The sequence below is a fragment of the Equus przewalskii genome, chromosome 26, assembly GCF_037783145.1.
Source record: "Equus przewalskii isolate Varuska chromosome 26, EquPr2, whole genome shotgun sequence".
NCBI classification, from domain to species: domain Eukaryota; kingdom Metazoa; phylum Chordata; class Mammalia; order Perissodactyla; family Equidae; genus Equus; species Equus przewalskii.
In genome coordinates this window covers 18,588,367-18,608,315 of record NC_091856.1, presented here as the reverse complement: position 1 = coordinate 18,608,315, position 19,949 = coordinate 18,588,367, and the positions used below count along the sequence as shown (strand labels likewise).

Genomic DNA, 19,949 nt, shown 5'->3' with positions numbered 1-19,949 from the left:
TTCCTATTGCAAAATAACTCCTGGTCAGCCAACCACAATCTCTATAAATATATCACAAGATCAACAGTCCAGGCAAATAGGGGGAGGGGGAAAATGACTGCATGAATTTTTTAAAAATCAAAATAGCTCCTCTCACAGCTGGAAAGCAAGGAGTCCCCCATTTTCTTACAGAATGAGAGGCCCACAAAGAAAAGCAAGATTGTATTTCTACACAACCCGATGGACGCCCGCTGAGACATCTAGACAGCCAGGCTATTTTGAAATTATTCTACAATTCTGTTTTCTTTGCAGGGGGAAAAAAAAAAATCTGGGACCCTGAATGATCAGGGCAGCCAGGATCTTACAATGGCTTCCATGGGATTATTCAGGGTGGGAGCAGGGACAGGCTCTGGGGGGCCCGATCTGGGTGGTACTTCTGGGCCTTAAAGAGATGCCACTCTAGGTCTTTGAAATGGAGGCAGCTGAGTAAAGGGGTTTGAGTACACAGGTGATGAAGGGGCTGAGAAGTCAAACAGGGGCCAGAAAGGTAACCACCGATTAGCATGTGAGGGGGCTCTGCTAGAAAGGGAAGAGATGGTGTTACCAGAAGTTGCGGCAGCTCAGCAGAGGCCGCCCAACGGGAGTGGGTTGCAGAGCAGGGGCTGGAGCTGCACAGAAAACACAGCAAGAGGCAGAGAACCCGTGGGGAGAAACATCCTGGGCTTTTCCCTTCTTCTCACCTTCCAATCTCCCTGCTCTGCATCCTTCTGGCTCAACTATTTGAAGGCCAGAGAGCAAAGGCAACTGGGAAATGTAGTTCCTTGCGATACAGAGCACAGCAGGGGAAAGACAATGATGGAGCTGAGGGCAAACCAACAGCAGATCAGCTCGGATCAGGAGACCCTGGAGGGTTGCAACCACTAGACAGCAGTGTCCTGCACGGCTCACCAAGGGGTCCCCCTGAGTCTGGCGTCCCTGTTTGGACTGTAGCTTCCTCACTGGCAAGGACCATCTTCCCATGAACTGCATCGTCTTCTGCTCTACCCAGTAGGTCACAGCTCAGAGCCAAAGGGACACTCAAAGTCTGAGAAATGGAAGCCTGGCCATCCGGCCTCCGTGCACCAACCCATGGGGTGCCTGGATGGCCTTCCAGCATCCTTTTGCTTCTGGCCTTTACTGAGAATCTACTATTGACAGAAAACCCGTAACGTGGAAGGCTAGTTGTCCCCAGCCCATCACTCAGAAGACTCATGTATGCAGTGCACAGTCCAGAAGCATCTCCTGACCAGATTCAGAACATGGTTCATGGGGATCAGGAGGGGAGGCTCTGAGGTACCAGAGGCTGATGCCGGCTGGGCTGGCTGAGCAAGAAACACTCCTAGGGGCCCAGAACTTTCCACCTTCAAGGCCACTCCAGATCCACACTGGAACTATGTGATGGCGTCTTTTGAACCATATCATAAAAGACAAGAGTGTTCCTGATCCACAGGACACAGACTCACAGGGTTGAGTACGGCTGAAGGCTTGGTTTCAAACCACATTCTGTGAAGAAAGAAAAGGCCTTTTCTCTTCCTTGAAGGCTCCAGTCCCACCTCCCCCAAGGCACAGGGCCCATCTCCCTGCCCTGTTTTCTTACAGCATTTACTGCCTGGGCTATTCAAATGGTATTGATCAACCAGCTGGTACACTCCATCATCTTTTTATGACCTGTCTTCCCAGCTGGACCATACGTCTTCCCCAGGCAGGGATCGTGCCTCCGGATTCCCCAGTGTCCACCAGACAGCCCAGCACACAGAAAGCGTCTACACAGAATCCTTGAAGCGCAAAACGACCCAGGTTCCCAGAAGCCTGAGTCTCGGGTGAGGTAGGAATAACATTCTATCAATGCCCCATATTTGTTCAGTGACCGAAGGAGTTTTTAGGTCCACTACTTCATTTCATCCTTTACGAGGCAGGAGTCATGATTTCCATCTCAGGCAGGAGGGGGTGGAGGCTAAGTGACTTTGCCCAAAGTCACATAGTTACTGGCAGGCCTGAGATTCAAACCCACGTCTTCTTCCAAGACAAACACCGAGTTCCTTCCTTCTCCTGGCTCCCGTCTCCCTTTCCAAGATGCCATGTCTTGCTTCTCTTTCATGAAAGGAACTGATTTCATGAAATCATTAAGTGATAAAAAGAGTTAATAAACGTAAGGCACTCAGAACAGCACCCGGCACAGACGAGGTGCCATGTCAGTGACGGCTACCATTGTCTTCACTGTTATCATCGTTATTTCTCCATCGTCGCCAAACTCGTTTCAGAAAGTCAACCCGCCACCACATCAATAGTCAGCGAAATTCACAGCCAAAGCCGCGGAGGATGGAAAATGCCTACATTTAATTAAAACTGGGAAATTATATAACATCAAATGATTTTAACAGTTAAGAGGAGATATCTGAAGACACTGTATGATTCTCAGATGCCTACCCAAAGCAGTGACCTCCCCTGTACCAGGCAACCATCAACACTTTATTCAAAACCAGGACTGACTCTCCCTTTCTGATTGACTTCATTGGAGAACACCTTCAGTGCACAAAATACAGTACTTTCTCATCGATGCACAGCTTTCTGAGCCAGCCTTTTCCCTGTTGTACAAAGGGAAAATAAAGGCCCAGAGTGGAAGTAACACGCACAAGGTCACAGGCTTGCAGGCAATGGCCAAGGCCCTTTCACAGGTGTTGGCCTTAGTGCTCCTCTGCCAGGCCCAGCATACAGCTCTGCACCCAGGGGCACTGAGTATGTGTTGTAGGCCAGGCACGTAAAAACTAATATTCCTGCCACCAGCTCATGGTTTGGCCCAAAGTCTTTGGGCCAAGAAAGCAAGTCAGCAGCTACCAATCCCAGCAGAGAGAGGACGAGAAGGCAGCATTCTGCCAAGTCAACTCTTCCAAATGGAGTTCTTCTCCAAGAATGTCCAAAGTGGCTGTACGCTCTCAGCTGTCACGTCCACTGCCACCTTTCTCCAATTTTAACTTGGCACTGTCACAACAGCCTTAGCAACTCTCACATCCTTTGACCTAGTAATCCACTTTGGGGAACAAATTCTATGACTCTCTCGTACAAAAGAAGGAAAAGGATGCATGCACAAAGATGTCCATTGCATTATTTGTGATAAAAACTGGGAGCAACCGTCAACGCCGTCAGAACGGATGCTCATGAATGTTGCTTACCAGCTGCGTGATTCCAGGCAAGTGACTTCACCTCTCTGAGCCTCAGAGGAGAGGGATGTGAAAAACATTTACGTACTAAAGCAAAATGACAAGAACAGAATCAAAACTATATATATACACACACACAAACTTTATGTAAACAAAACACTACACACACATATATAGTACCCCCAAAAGCACTTGCCCTGGATAGCTCAAAAATGGATGATTTTTTCCCCATCCTTCCTGCTTAGGTTTCTATCATTACTGCTTTTGAGGAAAAACTCACTGTACTTTAAAAGATGTATGCTACACATCTATAAAGCCAAGTATGGGGACCAAGAGATTTTCTGGGATGCCCATCTCCAGACAGAGACCTGTGACTCCACCAAGACCTGCATTTACAGTCTGTCCTTGAGCAGACATGGTGGCTGGACCCAGGTACACACCCATCCACAGGGAAGCTGAACAGTCAGGACCTTCAATCTCCAGCTGGGGGCCGAACGAGATGACCTGGAGAGCACCTTCAAGCACTGAGGTTTTCTCTAAGAGGCTCTTGGGGGAGGTAATTTTTAAGCCTATTGCCTTTCTAATACAGTGGACTCTGAGAGTGAGGTTTTTATATCATATGTAGTTGCAATCACAATAACTAGACAGCTGTTAGTGTATATGGAGACATATTATGTGCCAGCGACTCTAAAGGCTCATTAAATGTGTTTGAACTCATCCTACAACCTCATTAATGAGAGATTATTCATCCACTTTACAAACGGGAAAAGTGAGGTCCTGAGTGGTGGTGGCTTGCTGTTCCAATGTTCAGAGGTGAGCGTGCCAACCTCGTGGCACAGTCCGGAACGTGAAGTAGGTCGGCCATCTTTAGCAAACCATCTCATTTTATTCTCACCACTTAAGAGTACGGTGAAGGAGACTGTTGCCACTTTTCTGGGCCTTCCCAGAGTTCCAAATACTACTGTGTTTTTATAGATAAACTGAGGCTCAGAGAGGTGAAGTCACTTGCCCAAAGTCACACAGCTGTTAAGCAACAGGGCCAATATTTGAACTCAAGTTCGTCTGGTTGCAAAACCCATGCACTCAACCATCGTGCATACCCAGTTCCCCCAAAGGGAAGTGAAATGAGAAAGCTATAAGGCATCGGACTGCACCACATTATATGGAAATACGCTCAGGGGCGCATAGTTAGCCCAGAAGTGGTGAGCTTCCCAGGGCGGGGGGGTGGACAGCCAGCCATCTGGTAAAAAGACAGTGGCTATAAGCAAAAGGATGGATCAGCTACGGGGGAAGTGGGAAGAGGGGATGAAAGAGATGGTGTTCCTTGCCAGGATATTCAGATCCTTCTGGAAGATCTCAGCCCTTCCTAACACTTCTTCAGACCAGCCCTAATTATCCAGCTATTTCATCCTCCATATTTAAAGATCTTTAAGTGAAATGTTGCAGACCAAATATTTCATTTCCTTTTTTCCCCTCTTCCTGGCTTCACAAGTGTAGTAAAAAGTTAATGAATCTATAAATTGCTCACTGGCTTAAAAAAATGAAAAAAACAAGTAATGGAAATTTTAATGAAAACACCCCATTCCGCATAACTGATGGCAAATCCAGGGCCAGAATATTTGGCACCGCGTGGCCCAAACCAAGTGCCACGAAACCTGAGAGCATTTACGGAGAGGAAGTGGGGCTCCAAGCCCACGGACTCTCCAAGATGAGCAAGTCTCCGCTCCGGGCTTCAAAGTGGCAGCATGTGTCGCATACACCCGCAGGGAAACACCATCAGTAAATTCAATCATCAAACTGGGAAACCCTATTTCTGAGCAAAAGAAAATGGCACGGAACCACACTTGTGCTGAGGCACGAGGCTGAGGTTTAGGACTCGTCTCCAAAGAGGGGAAAAGTCCCGATAACTGAAAAGCCACCGCGTTCTGCTGAGATTCCCCAGAGGCGTCCGCCACCACGCGTCGCCACGTGACAGGGACGCATTCTGCGAAATGCGTCAACAGGCGAGTGCGTCGTCTTGCGAACACCATAGCGTGTGCCAAAGGGGAACCAGATTCGCCACCCAAAAATGTGTCTCTTTAATACGAGGATTATTTTAGCTGAGAATTTTTAAGAAACAAAAGTTTCAACGTTTTTCTTGTTAGCTCCCCCTTCAGTGCTAAACTCAATTCAGATAAAAGAATTCAGATAAAAAACCCTGTCTCTGGAAGCAAGCCATCACCTTAGTACAACATGAACTGGGTGGTAGACAGGAGGGAGCCTGGAAAAGCCCATTTGTTGGGCTCCCCTCTGTGTTCTTCTGTTTGTGTGGCCAAATGCTTGTTATCTCACCTACCTATGAACTGCCTTCTTTCCCTTTACACCTGACAGCTCCTGTCTTTAGCTGACGAGGGTATTTAAGGTGAGGGCTTTGCCCATTTTGTTGAGTTACTCGGTTTCCCTGGGTTTCTCCCACATGTACAAGTTATTAAACTTTTGTTTGTTCTTCTCCTGTTATTTTGTCTCATGTCAATTTAATTCTCAGACCAGCCAGAGGAACCTAGAAGGGGAGAGGAAAATTTCTTCCACCCCTACAGCGCTTACACGCACCCAGATGGTACAGCCTACAGCATGCCAGGGCTCTATGCTGCTAATCTTACGGGACCACCATTGTATATGCGGTCCAGTGTTGACCAAAACTTCTTTATGTGGCGCATGACTGTCCCTGCCTGAGGGCCCCCGCTCTGGAAATGATAGTTGACAGGAGAGGGGCATGTATATTTTGGGAAAGTACCCCAGGCCATCCTGGTACATGCTCCCTATTCAAAAGGACTCCTTTGATGTCAACTCTATGTCAGGCACTGAGCTTGAAGCTTCACAGCCTTTATTCCTGGTACGCCCCCCTACGATGCAGAAAGATAAACACAACTACCCTCACTTTAATCTAGGTAAGGACAGGGAGGCTCAGAGAAGTTGAGTAACCACCTCAAAGTTGCACAGCTAGTCCATCCCCATCATGGCAGGAAGATACCCAGGCAATCAACACTCACGGAAAACTACTCAGGCTTCCTTCAAAAGCCTCTGACAGGCCTCCAGCCTCCATGCAAGGCCCTCCAACCCAACACCGCCCTCGCCACCCGCCTGTAGCCTGTTTGGTCTAAGATACAAGTCTGACCCTGCTGCTTCCCTGTTTAAACCCTTCCCCGACTCCCTCTTTCCTGCCCAAGGAAAAACCACCCTCCTTCCTGAGTTCCCACCACCACAATCCTCACACCCAATGTTCCAGCCACACCAGGGCTCCTGCACCTGCCCCCCTGCTCAGTGGCTGGCTACCTCTCCTCCCATCCTTCAGGTCTCCTCCTAGATGTCACTTCCACCAGGAAGCTTCTCGACACCCCAGCCTGCTCTACTCCATCTCCCATCTCCCCCCGGGACCATTCAAAGCAGGGCTGGACCTCCTCTGAGACACGCTCTTCTCAATGGCCCCAGTGCTCAGTGACCTGCCTGCCTCCTTCCCCAGGCCGTGGGCAGCCCCAAGGCAGGGACCATGGCTTGTTCACCGAGCACAGGGCCTCGCCCAGAGAAGAGACCCGGGAAAACGCTGAGAATGGGCGTGGTGGCAGGAGACGTTTCTCCACGGCATCCTTGTCACACAACAGGCTCCAGGTCTGGGACCAGGTCCAGCTCAGCCCAAACCCCCCGAGGACAAGCACACGGACCAGTGGCCCACGGTTACCGGGGACAATGGAGCATCGGCAAGAGCAGGAAGAAGCATCATTTCCTCCAACACCTTCAACCTCCTCGCCTGTGCATTCTTTTCTCAGCGGCTCTAAGAGGATAAAGGTGGTCGAGCCAGAGAGAGAAATGAGAGCCAGAGGCAGCAGACAGGGACAGGCAACCAGCAAAGGACAGGAAGAGGGGTGCCACAAGCACATGCTCAGGAGAGTGAAGACAGGCCCAGGGGTGTCCTAGGGGTGATCTGAGCCAATGGCAAAAGCACGCAGACCCAGACCCCAGCACGGCAACCAGGGCTCTCAGAAAAACACCCAGGGCCAAGAAATACCTGGAAATTCTAACAGCTGCTTTTAGTTTCCAGAGATTTTGAAGCCTCTTTCTCTTTGTTTTTCCCCTAAACCAGTTACAATTAGCAATGAGGGATATAATTACATTGTTAGTCTAATTGCCTGTTTGAAGCGGGATCTACAGGGGTTTAATGGAAGATTTGAGGGGGAGGGCAGATAAAATAAAAAGTCAGGATAATCACAGAAGGGATGTGTAATGTGACTTTCTTCGCAGGTAGAGACAAGGCCTGAACGGCACAGAGGCCAGAGAATTACCTCCCGCGCCAACTCCCTCGCCCGGCTGGGCGGGACCCGCGCTTCCAGGCGGCGCGACTTCACTGGAAATTGATTTTGGAGACGCTGACCTAATTAATAAGGAACCGATCCTAGAAAGGCCCTCGGATTCGGAGCCTTTGCACTATTATTGGCGGTGACACACTTACACATGGGCGGGCAGGATTTTCCCAGGCGGAGCGAGCGTGGTGGCGGCTGACAGAGCTGGGCTGTGTGGGGCCCAGACACCTGCCCTTCACTATGGGAGGGTTGTCCTGCGCAGGGGGAGCATGCAGTTCTGTGGCCCTGGGGACCGAAATCAGAGGGAGGCAACTCTGAGCTCAGGATGAAGAGGAACGTTTTCCTCCAGGGAAGGAGGACAATTGATAGGTAGTGAGCCCCTCGACAACAGAGGTATTCAAGTTGGATGATCTTGTAGTGGGGATGCGATGGAATCAGCCAAATGCCTTTGAGGGACTGTACAAACAACTCCTGTCTCCAGACCACAGAGAGGAAAGAGGTCTGAGAGACAAGGAAGGAGAGAAAGGTGAAAGGAGCCTTCCCACCTTCCAGCCACTGACCCCTTGAGTTACGGGACTTCCACGGAAAGACCCAGCTGTTGTATCTGAGCAGCAATGGAAATGCTCCTCTGGTTACTTTTCTCCAAATACAGGCAGCAATTTGCAGTAACCAGAAGCCACTTCCATGTGGGACAGGCAGCTGCAATGCAGAAGTCAAAGCAAGGCAATCTTGTGGCAATTACGGCCAGCACGGCGGCCGAGCTAGGTTCCAGGGCCTTCTTCTCCATCATCCCATTTCGTACAAGCATCGCATCTGGCCTGGGGACTGCGGAGCCTGAGTTTAACTCCTAACCTCTGCCATTCTGCGGGTGAAAAAGCAGGCAGAGATCAATCGCCCCAGTGTCCTTCAGTTTCCCATCTCCGGGAGAAGGGGGAAAATGGATCATCTCGGAACAGCCCCTCACTTCGATTCCAATCTGACCCTGTGGACACGCCTTGTCTGTAGCAGGGCACTGCCTTCCGAAGTCGCTGCACCGGTCACCGCCATGAGGTCAGGGACTCCCGTCTGCTCACCCCGCACAGCTGGCTGCCAGCACAATGCCTGGCACACACTGGACACTCAGAATTACATGGATGGACGAAAGGCACAGAATGGGCACATCCATGACAACGACCAGGTGGGTCTGATGAAATGACATGAGCCCTTTCTTTTAATCCAGTAAGTCTGGGTCTGAAACATCTCAACTTCAGGGCCAGACAAGAGGGCCTCCAGATTCCTTCTAGAACCTTCCAACTCCCACAGCCACACGCCTCCTCTGATCCCTCCTCGGATCTGACACCTGCAAAGCTGTGAGGCCCCAGGGGGCCTGAGAAATTCTCTCCAGGCCCTGAAACCTTCCAGAGAAAGGCGTGAGGATTTGGGTTTCCAGGCGAAGATTGCCACTCAGGTGCCACAAAGTCAGGAAAGGAGCCCTCTGACCAGCTTCGCCTCCACGCGGAACGGTCATCTTCCAAACCTCAGGGCTGCCGGGGAGAAACGAGCTCTGCCGGGTCGCCTGCCTTTTCCCCACTCAGGGTGGACAACGGCGATGGAATAAGCTTGGGGCCCTCAGTACAAAGGGAGCGAAATTCCACAGCAGCGTTTATGAGGCCACACTGCACGAACGACCCAGAGCAGAAATATTCACTGAAATCTAATAAAGATGAGGGCGGGCGAGGCAGCTCTGTTCCTGGAGAGGCAACAGCATCTCTTTCCACGGAATCTGCCTGGCTCTGCCATCCACCAAGGGGAAACCAGCTGCCATCTTGACCCTCTCTGTCAAGAACAATAAGACGGCGACCAAGGGGACGTCCTGGACTCGCCCTACTCCCCTGCACTCCTCCAGGCCTTGAATTTAAAGGCCTTCAAAAGGCTGAGGCAGCTGTGGTTTTCTTAGGGGTGTGTGGGGGGGTGGCAAGCAGAGAGCAATAGTTTTACTTATAATACAGCATAAAACAGAGCCGTGACGATTGTTTTTCTAGTCGAGACGATCACGGGCTATTTTCATGTTCTAAAAGGCTGGGAGACCTCACACCTGCTTGGCAGCCTGCACGTCAGAGCTGTTCCAGCCTCAGAGAGAAGCCAGCACCATGTGGAAGGCCTGGTCCCAAACAGGGTCTCCCGAGGGCCTCACTGAGTTCGTAACATAGGCCAGAACTCAGTTCAGTTCAGCTCAGTTCACAGTCACTCAATAATCAGAGAAGGCACGTGGCCATGGGAATTGCAAGGTTCTAGAAGGAGTCTGTGTGTCATGCCCTGGGCTGGACTTGACGGACACCTTAAGAAACTTGCTATCTAGGAGGACAAAACGGTGTCACACGGAGATCACGTCAGTGTCGTGAGCATCCCATAATCATTCGCGCCACCTGAGCGTTCGCTATGTGTGCGGTGGCGCACTCGGCACTTTACACCCATCGCCTCTTTCGATCCTTATGATGATGCCGTGGGGTAGCTGTTCTATATCTCAACTGTCCAGATGAGGAAACGGAGGATTACTGAGATTAACAATGTATCTCGTTCAAGGGGAGGAGCCCAGGTTTCAACCCAGCTCTGTGAGATTCCCAAATTCCCAGGATTCACCAAAAGGCCCCAGGACACAGCCCTTGTCAGGAGAGCCAAATGGGCACACGCTTGTTTCCCCGCTTCATCCTACAAACCTTCGCTGAGCCAGGACCTCTACCTCCAAGACCTGAGTGAAGGGTGGTGTGGGAAAACAGCGGGCCACCACGTGGCAAGGGAGAGACAAGACGCCTTCCACGTAATCCTCAAAACAGGACAAGGAGTAGAGAGCACAAAGAGTGAGGAGGCGGCAGGCCCCAGAAAGAACGGGCTGCAGGCAAGAGGTGGGTGAAGCCATCACTGGCAACAAGAAGCACCCGGTCAGGAACCCTGTCGTGGGCACAGGCACCCGGGAAGGTTCCCCTCGGTACCCACCACGGGTCTCCCTTTCAGCTTTGAGAGTACGGAGTCTACGAATGTGAGACCTCAGCTTGCACACTGCTGTTTACACAGCACGTATGCACACACTCTCCCATCCACCTGGTCCCCAACACGCCCCTACCACGGGTACTTCCACACTCCACTCGAGAGAGGAGGGAACCGAAGCACACACATGCTCCCTCCTTGGCCCATCATAGGTAGAGGAACGTAAGGGGCGGTGATGACAATAAGCACCCCAGCTCGGCCCCCACCCCCTAAGTAATTACACGCCGGCTCAGCTCTGGAGGCGTCCCTCTAGGTACAGCGTCTGCAATCAGGGCAACGAGGCCGGGAGGTCTTCAAGGAGCCAAGGGCTGTCTGTCTCTGTGAACTCACACGGCGTCCCAGGACTCCCCGTTTCCTTGGAAAACAGTTTCTAGACTTGTCACCTATAAATTGCCTGAATCTCTCGTTTTTTTTTTGGAAGGTTTCCCCTACTTCACTAATTGCTTTCGCTTGCCTTTATCTCCATAAATTTAATTAACTTGCTCTGAGACCTTGGGTTAGGCAAGCCACCACCCGTCTTCAAACTCAGTTTCCCTCTCTGGAAAAGGAGAGTGGGCTCTCTCAGAGCCAGGACAGCTCGGCCATCCCAGGATTCTGTGACCGGGCTCGGGCCAAGCACGTGACCTTGAATGTTCCTGGCTGCTTCGGCCGGGAGCTCCCCAGAGCGCCAAGACCATCCTGCTCTGAACCGCTCCCGGCCCCCAGTCAGTGGCGCCGGCTCTCGAGGCCTTGCATTATCCTAGATGAAAAGGCAGGACGGCCTGACTTGGCGAAGCCCCCTGTGTCCCTGACGGACCCCCAAAGCTCAGTTCTGCCTCTGGCACTTCAGAGGAGCTGCCAGTCCCCGGGTGTAGGCGCGACTCCAGATCAGGGGCTGGATCAAGAGTGTGAGCGTGAGGCTGAAATTGTAATAATAATAACTGACATTTATATCACGCCTTTCATCCCCAAATCCCAAATTAATTAACTTTTTACGAGACATTTTTAAACTAGTGCCATTTAATAAAATTCTATTAGGAGAAGTCTTTTTTTTTTTCCTCCCCAGCCCTATATTTTTATTAACAGCCACCAAAAATATAATTTACAGGCAACCAAAAGCTGGTCAAGAGAGGGACCAGGAGCAGCTAATTCGGCCGAGGAGAAGCAGGAGATGGAGCTGGGGCCACGGGGGCCGACCCCCCAGCCTCATTGTTGGAGGCCAGGGTCCTCTGGGGGTCTCATGGGCCCCAGTTCCTCTACAATCTCAGCCCCGCATCATCCATCTCATATTTATTGATCATCTATTTTCTGCGGCCACTAGATGAGTTTATGCTGTGCATAAAACAAACAAAACAGGGGCTGGCCTGGTGGCGCAGTGGTTAAGTTCACATGTTCCGCTTCTTGGCGGCCTGGGGTTCGACGGTTCTGATCCCAGGTGCAGACGTGGCACCATTTGGCAAAAGCCATGCTGTGGTAGGCATCCCATGTACAAAGTAGAGGAAGATGGGCATGGATGTTAGCTCAGGGCCAGTCTTCCTCAGTAAAAAGAGAAGGATTGGCAATAGTTCGCTCAGGGCTAATCTTCCTCAAAAAGAAAAAAAAAAACCACTCATGGTCCTTGATTCTTGAGATGCACAACCTAACAGGGTAGGAAAATATTCAATGATTCTCATCAATAACCGGATAATTATCATTGTGCGCGTGCTGAGAAGAAAGAGACCCCTCTCCACCCCCACGACAGCATCCAACGGGAAACAATCTAGAGTGGAGGTGGGGGCAGGGCGATCGGGAAAGACTTCCCTCAAAAATTGATATTTTACCCAAAACACAGTCTGGCGGAAGCCTGGGACAGGGAGGGGGTGGAGGAGGGGAGCACCATCCAGGCAATGGGAACAGCATGTGTGAGGGCTCAGAGGCTGGAAGGTGCTTGGCATAGAAGAGGAAGGAAGAAAGAGAAAGCCAGTCTGGTGGGGCAGAGGGAGGGAGGGTGCAAGACATGGCTGGGGAGGGGACACAGCATGCCATCCTGAGGAGAAGGCAGAGCTGACCAAGGCCCAAGAGGGGAGAAATATGATCAACGCGTCCTTTTAAATATGGTTCCCAGCTAGCCTGTATCCTGTGGAAAACCACCTTTTACGTGCACCTGTTATATCCACACTGTCCAATACGGATGCCACCAGCCCCACGTGACACTGAGCCTTCAAAACGTGGCAAAGGCAAAGCGAGATGTGCCAGACGTGGAAAATACACACTAACGCGCAAGACGCTGTACGGAACAAAAAAATGGGTAGCAGCTTAATAAGAATTTTTATACTGGTTACATGTTGCAATGATAACATTTTGGAGATAGCGGATTAAAGAAAATATATTATTAACATTAACTTCCCTAGTTTCCTTTCCCTTTTTTATTGCGGCTACTAGAAAATATAAAGTTAGGTATGTGGCTTGCCTTCTATTTCTGTTGGCCATCTCTGTGTTACGTATTGAAGAACAAAGAATTTTATATAAGATATTTATTCATCCACTTCAGGGGGAAGATGAGCATTCATGGCTCTTTGGCTCATTTAAGCCCAAGAGTGTATTTATCCGGCCCTCACTCTGTTCTCCGACAAACCAGAAGAGGGTGGTGGAAGGGGCACCAAGTCCACACGGGATAAGAACGGGGCAGAGCGGGAGCAGGGGGCGCAGAGGAGGCCAGAAGTTCTAAGAGACAACCCAGCGCCAACAACCACCATCCCATTCCCCATTTGGATTTCGTAAGAACAAAAAAGGAAGTTCAAGGAGGAAATCCAAAGCCCTTCGAACTCCGACTCTGAGCCAGAGTCGAGTAAGGACGGGGAACGGTGAGGTTCTCCCCGGTCACATGGACTCCGTTTCAAAATTCAAGGCCGAGCTCTCCTTCCTGCCGTTGGCAACGGACGGGACACAGTCAAGGCCGGGTCGGGGCGCCCGGGGCCCTCTTCATCCTCACTTCTCTCCATGCCCTACACAGGTTGTACAAACTACTGGCCTGGAACGGGGCTTGTGGAGTTTCACATTGTTTAACTTTTCTCTCAATGAGTCGCCATAAATTGAAATTTAGGAAATTTTACATAAAACGTCAGGTTTAGAGCTTCTCTTTAAAAAAAAAAACATCGAAGATCTGGCCACCCTGGGCCTCTGTTCTGACAGCCTACGGCCACCATCAGCTGTCGCTGAGCGGCACCGGCTTCCCCGGGATGGAAGGCAGGGGGCTCCCAGACCTACCGCGCATGGTCTGCGCCCTGCCCAGACGCCCCGTGCACTCTCGTCGCCCTCCAGCTCAGCCTATAAGCACGTGGCACATGCTCTGGAAGCTCTGGACAGGCGATAACCGTTGCCCAGAATGCCCTCTCCTCTCTCATCCACGGCTGGCTCCTCCTTCTCCAGCACTGTTCTCTAGCCTCAGCCTTCCTGACCCTCCCGCTCTCCCGGGCCGCGTGCGGAGTCTGCACTTACCACACTCTACTGCAATAATTCATTCCCATCCTGCTCCCTCCACTGGATGCCGAGCTGTTCCAGGGCAAGGTTCACATCCTGCTTTTCTCTCTCGTGTCATCAGTGCCAGGCAGAAAAGATGCTCACAAATGTCTGATTTGTGAACCAAGCCAAGAGAAGAGAAAACATGCTGGGAATAGCCCTGCCCTGTCTCCTCCCGAACTGAATTTCTCTGGTGCCGTTTCCAGACGCGCCTGGGACAGCCGTCGACTCAGCGAAACCAGCCTGGAACTCCCCCTCTAAATAAATTACACTTTCCTAATTATCTTAGCCGCTAAAAAAATCATTCGAAGTTGAAAATTACATGGAGTTTGCCGTGACTTTGAACCCATGGAACCTCCTAAGCAGCTCCTTCTGTTGAGCAAACAAGAATTTCTTGATTGTCCTTTTTGAAGTTGCTAGAGCCCTGTCTTGTTGCTATTAAAATGAAGTTTCACCATGGGCCTAAACCAGTTTTTCTCGTTTTCCTGAAAGAACTCACTGTCACTCAACCACAAATAGAATTGCTTATAAAACAGCAAATGCAAAGGGACGGGCCCAGGGCAGTGAGAAGCCGTCATCTCTCCATGCAGGAAAAACGGAGCACTGATTCATCGTCTGTCTGCTCCATAAGCACTTCCTGAGCACCCACTGTGTGCAGGACCTGGGGATGCGCAGGTGAGTTTAAACCCAGTAGAGCGGCAACAGGTAGAGAGGAGACCTCAGAGGGTGTGCCAGATACAGATCACGCACACGGTCATCCAGCTTGTCATTTATTCCATCAAAACAGGCCCCGGTAGGCAGGTCTGCAGTCCTTTCTCCTGACAAAGGAAAGGGTCTTGGAAGCCCTGGATCCTGCCTTCGATGGTCACATTAACCAGAAAGACCAAATACAATGGAAAAGAGAAGAGAAGAGATAAAAGCGACAGAGAAAAGAGGAAGAGAGAGGAGAGAGAAAGAAGAGAGAGAGAAAGAAGAGAAGAGAGGGGGAGAGAGGGAGAGAAGAGACCAGACTTAAGACTCAGGAGTGAGAAACTGTCTCCCCGCAAGCCATTCCTCTGTGTGAATCTTACAAAAATCAAAAAGGAGAATTACACCAATAAACTTATCAAGCTCTATCATTCTGAGTAGGGAGCCTGAGGCTGAGAGAAGGTCCTATCTTGCCCACCCTTTGAAGTCCAGCTCAAAGGCTCATTCCTTCCTCCATGTCTGATACCTCCAAGGAATTCTGGGAAGAACAGCAGTATTACTGACTACTTACCCCATGCCAGACACTGTCCTAAACGCTTTGCTAGCTGGGTCCTATTTCTTCTCCCAACAACCCTGTGTGGTAGAAGCCTTCCTGAGATGCCAGACGAGAGGCCTGGAGAGGGTCGACCAGCTGTCCAGAGGTACTTGCGTCCTAAGCAACCCGGCTGTGGGGGTTCCCTGTCTCTCTACCCTGGAGACCCGACACTGGTCCCATATCCACCCATCTCTCCAGAGCACAAGAGCCAAAGATCCAAGTGCTCAGGAGGAGGAATGAAACAGAACACCCAGACACATACTGATAAAATCTCCCAGCTCCAAGAAAAAAGAGGAATCCTGAACGCTCCCATAGAGGAAAAAACCTACAGAGAAGGAAGACTCAGGTCAGCATCAGACTCCTCATCTATGGGATCAAGGGCCAGAAGACAGGAGTGCGGTGGTGACGAGGCTCTGTGAAAAAGGACTCGGAACCTAGAACTCAGTTGCAAACCAACCCATCACTCAAGCACGAGGAAGAACAGTGACCTCTTCAGATACAGTGTCTGGGCAAAGACTCGGTGCCCCTCCTGCCCTTTCCTGAAAAACATTAAGGGAAATAAATCCAAGACAGAAGACATCAGACTATTTGAAAAGGAAGAGAAAGAAACCCAACAGAACAAAATCTAAACAGGGGCTGGAAATACAGCCATGAAGCTCAAGGCAGCTCTTACCATAATTCCCAAAAACATAATGCAGAATTCTTTTTAAAGCTGAAAATAAAATTCCCTATCATACTAACCAAGAACAGATTATGGAGAGAGGGTAAGGAAACTATAAGTACTTTCAAAGGTCAAATATTTGTGTGTGGGGGCGATTAGAGATACTAATTTATTGTTGCCTGAGTTTAAATATGTTTGTTAAAAATTTAAGAACAAGGAAGAAATGAGAAATAGGATTATGACCTTCAAATCAATAAGGGGGGGAAAGCAGCAGGAGTAGCGAGAAAAAAAATGGAAAGAAGGAAAAGGAGAAATTAAAGAAAACTTTTCCAACAATAAGCAGGAAAGAGCATCATGGAAAACCAAACGCAAAATAAGGTGGCAGAAAGAAGCTGAAACTTTCACAAGCGATCACAATAAATATGGATGGCATAAAAATTTTCCCATTAAAAAATAGGGTATCACACAATGGAATACTACTCAGCCAGAAAAAAGGACAAAATCGTGCCATTTGCAACAACATGGATGGGCCTTGAGCATAGTATTATGCTAAGAGAAATAAGTCAGACAGTGAAAGATACATATTGTATGATTTCACTCATATGTGGAAGATAAACAAACACGCAGATAAGGAGAACAGACCAGTAGCTACCAGAGGGGAAGGGGGTGGGGGGGGGCAAAAGGGGTAAATGGACACATATGCATGGTGATGGATAAAAACTAGGCTATTGGTGGTTAACACAATGCAAGCTATGCAGAAACTGAAATGTAATGTACACTCAAAATGTATACAATGTCATAACCAATGTAATTTCAACAAAATAATTTTTAAAGAACCCACAAGCCAAAAACAGGGTATCACAAAGGGAGGGATGCAGAGTAGGTCAGGAGCTAAAACCAAAAGACCCAGAAAGGCTAAAATAGAAAAGATTACAATGAGGTGAGATGTCATCAATGACGAAAGCTGGGTGAAGGGTACACGGAAACTCTCTGTATAGTATCTGCAACTCCTTGTGAGTCTTAAATTATTTCAAAACAGAAAGTTTTAAAAAAAAAATAAGGGAGGAACAATATGACAACAGGCATATGTCAATAAAAAGCAGAAATGGTAACAGACTCCAAGGCGAAAAACATTACAAAAAACAGAATGTTTTTTAAATTGATATAAAATTCAACTGCCAAAAGGATATGCAGTAATGAACTTTTACATATGCATAAAATGAATAGAACCAAAACAGTTGAAAATACAAGGAGAAATGGGAAAAACAACCAGTTATAACAGGAGAGTGCAGCATACTTCCCAGAAATGGACAGATCATAAGGATTAAAAACACAGAGGCAATAAAGGGCTTAAAAAACACAATTAGTCAGTTCAGTATGTTTTTATATGTACTTATAAAACAATGCACATATTTTCAAAAGTCCATGGAACAATTACAAACTGATCATGTGACAGGCCACAAAGAAAACCTCAATAATTTTCTTTAAATGAGAAATTACACAGCCCATATTCTCTGACCGCGAAGCAATAAAACCAAAACTTAAAAAGAGAGCCACGAAAAGTTTAACCACTTAGAAATGCAGCCCAAAGGTTATTTAGAGGAGTCCTGTTTTTAAAAAAGAAATTAAAACAAAATGCAGACTGTTTAAAAATGAACAATGAAAGCACTATATAGCAAAGGCCATGGGGCTACTTCCAAAGCAGTCGCTCAAAAAAAAGAAGTGGAGGAAAAAAATCAAAATAGACCAAAAGAAAGCAGAAAATGGAGAAAAATCATCAGAAGCAAAGAACTAGGAACCAAAGAACTACGAAACAAAAGACCTGATAATAAAAACAAGGGCAAGTCCTTTGAAATTACCAATAAAATCGCTAGCCCCACCTCCCTGCCGTGTGTCTGGCCAAGAAAATAAAAAATAAATTTAAAGTATTAAGAAATGAGCAGGCGGCTATAACTACAGAATCAGAAGGAAGGACAGAGGGAAGGAAGAAGGAAGACTTTATTTAAATGTATCTTAAAATGCACACAAAACAGATCAGTTCCTAAATAATAAAAATTACCCAGAACTGACTCAAGAAGAAACAGAAAACCTGAACAGACCAATAATCAGAGGAAGAAATTTGATTTATAAAACTATTGGGAATGTTCAAATAATTTTAGTGACAAATTCTACCAAATCCTCAATAAATAGATCATATCTATGTTTTCTAAATTGTTGTGCGGAGCATAGCATCCTAATTCTTCCCACAAAGCCAACATACTTCACCTATTAAAACTGGGCAAGGAGAATTTAACCGAGAAAAAATTATAGACAATCTTACATAAATACAGGTCCAAAATTCCTACATAAATGTCAGCAAATGAGACACGGCACTAAATTACAAAAGTAATACAACCCCAAAGAAAAGGCAACCTAGGTTTTCTGGGATAGTTTGAAATTTTTTCAAAAACTGATCAATATAATTCACAAAGAATTTTTTAAAACCTTCACAAAGAGTTCTCTCTCAAAAATCTCCCTCAAACACTTACTATAATGCCAGAGCTATTCCAAGTCAAGTCAGGAATAACCAAAATGCTCAATATCGCTATCGTATTATTCACAATTATTCTGGAGAGCCTAGCCAATGTAAAAAGACTGGAAAAAAGGAACAGGAAGGAGAAGTATTGGAAAGGAAGAGACAAAACTGCCATTATTTACAAATACGACTGTCTACATAAAAAATGCAAGAGAATCAACCGGAAAACTTTTAGAACAAAACAGAATTCAGCAAAGTAACTAGATACAGGATAAATACTCATAAGTCACTGGCCTGTCCATATACCAACAATAATCAATTAGACACCATAATGGGAGAATCCCATTGCCATGAGTAACACAAATTATAAGACTCCAAGAAGCACACATATCAAGAACTGTGCACGACCCATGAGAAGAGGACTCCGGAACTTTCCTAATAAACATCAAAGACGATGCAAATGACGAAGAGACATATTCCTGGATGGGAAGACACTATCATAAATGTGTCAGTTCCTTCAAAATTAATCTATCAATTCAATGTGATTCCAGTGAAAATCTCAACAGGATTTCTGAGAGACCTTGTGGAGCTGATATAAAGCTCATGTCGAAGGGTAATTTTTTCAAGTCTCTACTATAGACTCCATATTTTTAAAAGAATAATATATGATATGACGGTAAGAAGGAATAGTAATCAAAACAGCTGAAAAAAATGGCGCAGATTGAGATAAACTGCTGAACTTAAGACTAGGCTCAAAGGGAGACCCATGTATATAGGAGAATTGAGAAAACTGGGAATGTGTCATTTCCAACCAGAAGGGAAAGCATAAACCCTTCAATAAGCAATAATGCCTGCTATGCCTCACTGAGGAGGCCCCAGCATCACTTTTGGGTATTCCTGCAAAAAAAAGATGCTTAACCTGAATCTGATTACAAGGAAACATCAGACTCAAATTGAGGGACGTTCTACAAGTAACCAGCCCATACTCAAAGAAATGTCAAAGTTATAAAAGACAAGGAAAGACTGAGGAATTGACCGGGATGCAAAGAGCCTAAAGAGACAGGACAACTGAACATACCTTGTGATCCGGGGTTTCTTATCCTATGAAGGACGTTACTGGAACAGACGGTGAAACAGGAATTAAGGTCTGTACATTTGCTGATGGTACCCCATCAGTGTTAATTTCCTGATGTTTGATCACTGAACTGTGGTTATAGAAGTGAGTATCTTTGTTTTTAGGAAATACATCCTCAAGTATTTAGGGGTAAAGGGCTATGACACCCGCAATTTTCTCTCAAACGGTTTAGAACAAGAATTTTATAGGAAGAGAGTGGTGGGGAGAGGGGTGGGGGGGGAAGGAGAGCGAGGGAGAGGGAAAGCAGATGTGGGAATGCTAATGTTTGGGGAATTGGGATAAAGGGGATGCAGGAATTCTTTGTGCTAGTTTTACAACTTTTCTGTAAGCCTGAAATGATGACAA

At 47.7% G+C, this 19,949-nt stretch overlaps 1 protein-coding gene across 50 annotated transcripts in view; it reads right to left on the bottom strand.

Annotated features, from left to right (window-relative positions):
• The window catches only part of ZNF618 (zinc finger protein 618), a 183,524-nt gene that overhangs the window by 99,664 nt on the left and 63,911 nt on the right, over nucleotides 1-19,949 (bottom strand). For 5 of the 50 annotated variants that reach the window (XM_070594872.1, XM_070594873.1, XM_070594894.1 and 2 more), the window contains exon 1: nucleotides 13,991-14,437. The exons of 39 other annotated variants lie outside the window; for them this stretch is intronic. The gene's annotated coding sequence lies outside the window, so the exon portion shown is untranslated. Of the gene's footprint in view, nucleotides 1-13,990; nucleotides 14,457-19,949 lie in introns of those variants that run through there. 6 more of the 50 variants (XM_070594884.1, XM_070594879.1, XM_070594898.1 and 3 more) reach the window with 3 other exon arrangements.